Source organism: Anthonomus grandis, chromosome 24 (genome assembly GCF_022605725.1).
Source record: "Anthonomus grandis grandis chromosome 24, icAntGran1.3, whole genome shotgun sequence".
Taxonomy (NCBI): domain Eukaryota; kingdom Metazoa; phylum Arthropoda; class Insecta; order Coleoptera; family Curculionidae; genus Anthonomus; species Anthonomus grandis.
Window position 1 is genome coordinate 446,617 of NC_065569.1, and position 7,199 is coordinate 453,815.

At 34.3% G+C, this 7,199-nt stretch overlaps 1 long non-coding RNA gene across 1 annotated transcript; it reads left to right on the forward strand.

Moving 5' to 3' along the window:
• Positions 1–608: 608 nt before the first annotated feature.
• LOC126749300 (uncharacterized) lies at positions 609–2,879 on the forward strand. The gene is made up of 2 exons (XR_007664996.1): positions 609–1,657; positions 1,764–2,879. It is a non-coding gene; the product is annotated as an uncharacterized LOC126749300 (long non-coding RNA).
• Positions 2,880–7,199: the final 4,320 nt, after the last annotated feature.

Sequence of the window (7,199 nt, forward strand, 5' to 3'; positions counted from 1 at the left end):
CATCCAGCGATAACACCTTAAAAAACATTCTAAAATCAGTAGAGAAAAACTATCCAAATGTAATCACTTATGGTGATACACATAGCTTTCACGGGGACTCATTTTTTCTAATTTGGAACATAACCATTTCAATCTTGGTAGCGTACATCCTAATTAAACAAAATACAATAGCAATAGTAGCGGCAGTTCCACAAATACGTGGAGAAATAGACTGTCATGAAAAAAGCCCCTCAACAAGTGTTAATCACGAGGCTCTCTATATAATAATTTACACTTCATGTTTACTTTTCCTTCTATTCTTATTTACTTATATTTTATATATAACGCTCAGATACTTCAAAAACAAACCAAAAAATTCAACTACAACCCAAAATCCCATGTCCATTAGAAGTGCAAAAACATTTGACGAAACAATATTATACCCAATCCCCGACCCAGACAATGACCCCGAACCGAGCGTCGAACCAAACGCCATGTCAAGATTCCGGCTAGATATAAAAAATAGTGCTAGCCTTTTATCACTGTCCCCTGGTAAAAAAGTAGATGCTAGTATAGAACGCATCGAAATAGAATAATTACTTATTATTTTACGCAAGCTTGCATATATACTGGGGCCCCTCTGAAGATGATACATTTCACCATGTTATTTAAGCCTTAATTGTAGTCATGACAATCTAAACAATTTAAGGATAAATATCATAGTAATTTGCAAATCACATCAGAAAACGTATAAATAATTTTGATTTACGCGCGTATATACATATTCGAAATGAAATTTATTGAAATAATAATATATTAAAATGAGATGATAATGGGGAAATATTATAAATATATCGCCGGTAGGCGAGGGACAGCGAGCCTAAGGCACATAAATATTTAAGTAGAAGCTAAAAAGAAAACATATTATTAAAAATAATGTAAAACAAAGGGTCTAATTAATAATCTATAAAAGTTAAAAAGACATACATAAATAAAAGTTATTTAGAAGAGAGGGGATAAACAATTAATGAATAAAAAATATATTTTTTTTGGGTTTTCTATAAATAAAACACTTTGTTATCTAAACTCGAAATACAAGAAACTTCAAAAGATCTGAGACAAAGGAAAATTAATAAAATTTGATTATGAGTCAAATTATCCTAAAATATATAATACAAAAACTGCGAGGAAGTCAACAATTTCTCAAGATATGATATAAAGATTTAACATGAAATCAAAATGATTAAATATAAAACCATTAAGCACCATATAATAGCACATACTTACACTTTGTTCTTTCTTTACATATAAACATACCATGAGATGCCACACGTACAAATTCGACCTGAACAGAAAATAAGGGTACGCTCCTACCAGAACCACAGAAAGTAGCCGATGGAACCAGAACCAGAGCCAAACAGGAACACCCCACATCCGCGCACTGCCTTGTTGTCAGTCCTGACCATCCCAATCGCAGACAGGGTGATGCCAGAGCCATGGCCATCCCAGGACAAGCAAAGTTACCACTGCGCCAATGGTCAAAGTCCAAACTTGCCCGAACTCACGACGCTACCAGCAGCGGGTTGAAGTGTTCAACCTATGATCTCCAGTAGGGGATGCCAACATTACGAATCATGGATTCAGCTGAAGATACGGCAGGGGCCATCCATAAAACACAGTAAGCTTATGGGATAGCTCACTGGAAATGGTCAAGAAGGGACAAAACAAAAACCAAAAGTTTTGTCACGCCACAGCAGTTGCAATGAAGGAGTCTCTGCCTACAGGTTCCAGGAAACCGACGGCGTTGAAGGACTGGTACAAAACAAGGGAGAAGTCAGGCATACAAGGGGGTGTCATGTGATGTCGCAAGGGTTGCCAACGGACGAATGGAGGCGTCAAACCCGTAGGCGTTCCAGAAGAGGAGTCAGACATACATGGGTGAAGGTGTCCTAGGACGACACATGGAGGCGTCAAACCTGTAGGCGTCCCAGACGAGGGGCAGGCGACAACGCTATGAACGTCGCCACCTTACCCGGCGACCGGACCCGGATGCTGAAGACATTTTGTGTTCAGAGACTACGTAGTATTAAAAAATGTGGACATCAAAAGCGATAGTTACATTAATTGTAGTTAAAATTTAATGAATAATAAGGGTTCAGCTCTAATTAATTATACGTTATTTAGGTACATCGTTGTTCTGATCTTACTAATTGTAAATTTTTTTTTCTTCTGGGTCTTCTTCGATCATGATTTCGATTGTTAACAATAAAGCTGGAGGCCAGCTTTTCTATGCCCGGGGGATATGTCAAACGAAGATAATTCATTAAAAAACATTTTAAATTTTATTTTATTAATATAAAAATCACTTAAAAATATTCGTTCGGTATACCAGGTCATTTACCCACAAATTGTGTAAGTAACAATTTCCTGATTGCATGATGAAATAACCAAGTCATTTCCATCGTAAAAAGATTGCAAAAGTACTTTGTCGACAGAACGATGGTTTGGAAAAAACCGGAAATTCTGCTGACAAAGAAAATTAACACCAGGGTACGACGAACGAAATTTGGCAGAGTTACGACCGGGTCTCGGGCAAGAAGAGGTAACCGAAAGCAGTGCGGAAAAGCTTTGTGAAATGTTTGCTCCAAGAATAATAATAATGTAAGTACAACATTTTATCATATCGAAGAAGATCACAATTATTGTCACTTTATTAAGTTACGTAACATTACTTTCACTTTAATTATAGAATTCGCTACATATTCCCATGTACTTAAATTATTAATCCTGTTATGTCGATCTTAGTTTATCTCTTGTCAAATTAGCTCTTTTATTTGGGTAACTCTACTTAAATCGTTATAATTATATTTTGCTGTCAATACAAGGTATTTAGTAAACTATATATTTTGTTTCAATGCTAAAGCGTACCTTAAGGTCCCAGTTACATACAATGTATGTAACCGTCACACGGCCTTGTCCTAGACCGGGCCAACCCCCGGTGTGACAATACGCGATCCAATACGCTGTATAAATCTTAGCATCAACTTCAAAATCCATATTATCAATAAAATTTAATGCCAAAAGCTCAAAAGCTAAAATAATTTTTAAATAAATTAAAAATGTAAGGTTAAATTAATTAATTTTTTAATTGCATTATTCTTCTTTACAATCTCAATCTGGGCGAACAAAAGTGAAGAGGTTTTTCAATAATTCCTAGTAGAGGTTTATGATTTATTCATCATTAAGAATAATTTTTCCAAAAACATTGTTGGAACAAACTACAGACCAATCCACAGATAACTGAAAAATTTGTCTAGTTATTTAATTATTTAGGTGTTATGGGTCTACACATATTCTCAAAGCACCCCAAATTTTCCTGACAATAACTAACAACTGGATTAACCCATTCAGTATTTTCCATTAGCCTTTTTACAATGCGTCGACTCTAATTGACCTAAATTTAATTTAAGAACATAGGAAAATTTCTGGTAATAGGTATAATAATAAAATTGTGTGTATTACTAAAACACTACTTGACTAAGCTGACTGACCTTATTGACCTGTAGCGTCATCGTCCAAGAGGTCCCCGACATTGCATCCACCCACCCAATATACCAGCTGCCGGATAACTGCTGTTGCTGATACAAGTAGGAAACCTACGAAAATAAATCATAATTAAAATAAAAATAGAATAAATCACTATTATCACTATTATTTTTATTGATTCCATGAACTTTTTTATTGTTATATGTATTTTTATTAAAACAAATTGTTGACCACTATTATGCCTATACATAGGATTTTTTAAATTGCTATTGAAATTATAAAAATCTGTCAAATGATTATACTTATGATTTCGAACACATTGTTAAATAAATTGCAAAATAAAATTCTGGTGAAAGCAAATACCCCCAGCTTTCTTAATAATCTTTTAAATTCATAAAATAAATATTCTATACTATTTCGGTGTTAATAGTAGATGGATCCTCAGAACACCGTGAATAATTATTGTTTTTTATTGCCTTATAGAAAACCGCGGCTAAAAGGAAGAATACATCGACGGCTAATAGTGATGATGGAAATTGAAGACTCCGTTTGACCACCATCATTCCACCGGGAAGAAGCGAACGAGATACCATTAAGTTCGGTCCTTGTCCGGACGTTTATTTAAAAGGCCGCTTCGATATTGATAGCTATTTCGTAGCGGCCTCTTCTTTGAGAGGACTGAACTTACGTCATCTCTCAATATATTGGACGGTCAAAGGTACCAACATTTTGAAAATCAAAAAGCTCTGCCCTCGCTACTATGCAAACTGAATGCGATGAAAATAGGCACAAAGAACAAAATGTTGTACGAAGTGAGATTCGCCAACTATCGATCAGAAACAATCTACGCAGTCTTTCTGGTAAGAAGAGCAACAAATTCTCGCGAAACGGATGAATTAAGAAGCATTCACTATGGTAAAAGTTTGGTAGAAGAAGCAAAGGCTGCCTTGAACGAGCTACCGAAGAAAAGTCAGTCTTCGAAGCATTATGTTCACGGCAGACAACCACACTCTGGAATAACAAATGCCGTGTTTCGAGAGAACTATGAGCAGTTCATTCCATTGTTTGAACGACGGCTATGTAATCTACGAAACAGACACACATTCGTAGAATATATATTTTTCTATTATTGCAAACATGGACTAAAGGACCAGGAATTCGATGACATATGCACACAAGTACAAGGTCTCATTGCTTCCAACACACATACATTTTGCTCGTCCAAATGCACATTGGACACACAACTTTCAACAGCCCGACGGACACTGGCATATTATTAAATATAGAGAAGGCACAGACGGCAATTGGCAAGAAAATGTGTGCAAATAGACATTATTTCCTGAAGAAACACGGGTATTTATTTGGACGTGACCTTGATCGTATTTACAAAAGATCAATTAAATATATGCAATCTTATGCGACTGTGATACAAAAGTTCAACAGTAAGGTGTACAAACTATTATTGTTATATGTTTTGTTATATGTTTTCCAGTTGCGAACGGATTCGTGACTGTCCAGTCGCAACGACAACCGATGGAGAGATTCTTTACAGAATTGTTCGACCTATATCAAAACCTTTAAGAACAGATTGATATAAGGCTAGAAGTAGTACAGGAGTTCTGGATGAAGGAGCAACTAAATCGCAATCGATTCTTCGATCAGTTTTATGCGCTACGTAGACACAACCAAGGCGATCAGCACATTACTTGCCGATAATACTTCATAAATTGGTTTGAGAAAATGCATTTGTGTTGGTACGAAATTTTAAAGAGTATATCAATCAGGTAATTGGACCGAAAATGCACTTTCTAGAAGCAATGATGAACTCTGTTCATTTGATACCACTACGCACACTAGTCAGCCATGCATATTATCTCGCGGAACAGAAAGTAATCGCTTTCTTCGACGGCAACCGGCAGAAAAATGCTGATAGACTAGTGAATAGCCTGGACGCATCGAAAACACTTGACAAAGTGAAATGCATATCCTGCGATCTCGGATTACCAAAATGAATTCATATAAAGCTTTCTTCAATCTACCTAGATGGCGGTAGTATGAAGTAGTGTAGGGTAGGCAACCCTCGCGTACCTTTACTACCTGATGACGAATATAAACTCCGACTGATGTGGTTGTGATTCACATACATTTTGTTTATTTTGCTACGCTACGTTCGAGTTCGCCGCTACTTTTGTGCCTCATTTTGTGTTTGTTTAGTTTATATAGTGACAATTTTGCTCAGTGTTTCTCAAGAACTTTATAAGACTTATAGTTATTTGCCACTGCAATTGGAAATTTAAATGTAAGTAGAATGTTTTTCCTTTTTCCATATTTATTATTCTTATATAATATCCATTCCATAAATTTATTAATTAATATATTTTAACATTTTTGAATTTGCCTATATAAAATACAGGGTGTTTGTTAAACATCGGGCAAAATTTCAAAGGGGTTATTCTCTGCACTGCTCTGAAAATATTTTGTCATTTAATGCTTTTTGATTTTGGGTGCTTCGTTTCTAAGATACAATGGCAAAAAGAATTTCGGTAATAAAGACAATTTATGACCCAAAATGTTGACTCTATGCCCCCAGCTCGAATGCAAAAATCCAAATCTTCTCATACATACATAAATTCATAAGTACATAAAAATTATGAAAAAATTTCTTCAGCCATTATACCAGAACCTACTTATTTATTTTCCTATTTTTATTTTATTACAGTTTAACATATAATATTTAAAAAAAAACCATTATTTCAATTTTTTTTTCTAGATGCTAGAAGATACACTCACAGGCAAAAATATTGCCTATCACAATTTTCATCACAATCACTATTTTGAATTTATCTTTTTTTCTTTGAAATGTTGTGTTTTTTATTGTTATGCTAAAACGTTTTACGTATATTACAATTTACTAGAAATAAAAAAATGGAACAAATAATTTTGAAATGAAAAAAAATATACCTATCTTCAAAAAAAAAACTCAAAATAAAAAATGCAATATTTTTAGGGTGGGCACACTGTATATTATTTTATTAAATGCTTATTGCAACAAACTTTTTTTTTTTTTTAATTAAATAAATACAATTTTATTATCAATACACTTTTAAGGTAGTAACCTACTGGAAGAATGATATTATTTTTATGATTTTTATATTTATTTTGCAGATTTTAAATTTGGAACCATGTCACCGATTTGTTGCTCCGTGTATAGTTGCTATGGAAGTAACCACTCTAAACATCAATTTCCCAACCCATCAAAGTACAAAAAAGATTTTGACAAATGGGTCAACCTTTCTGGAAATAAGCGTTTGGTGCGAGAGATGACACCTGAAAAAATTTTCACTAATTGCAGGATTTGTGCCTTGCACTTTTTGCCACAAGATTTTGGTACCAATAACATACTTAAAAAAGGTGTGTTGCCATCAATCAATTTACCTGGTAAGTAATAAAAAAGGCACTAATAATAATATATTCTATTATTAAATAATAATAAGGCACTATATTATTATCAATTTTTTATAATATACAGACAAAATATATTTATTTTTAGATCCTCTGGAACCAATTGAGGATTTTTCTGATTCAGAGACCACAGATGCCAAATCCTTAAATGCGCCAACAACTGACAATTCATGCCGGTTAAAAGTCATGGAAATGTTGGAAGAGCAGTTTAA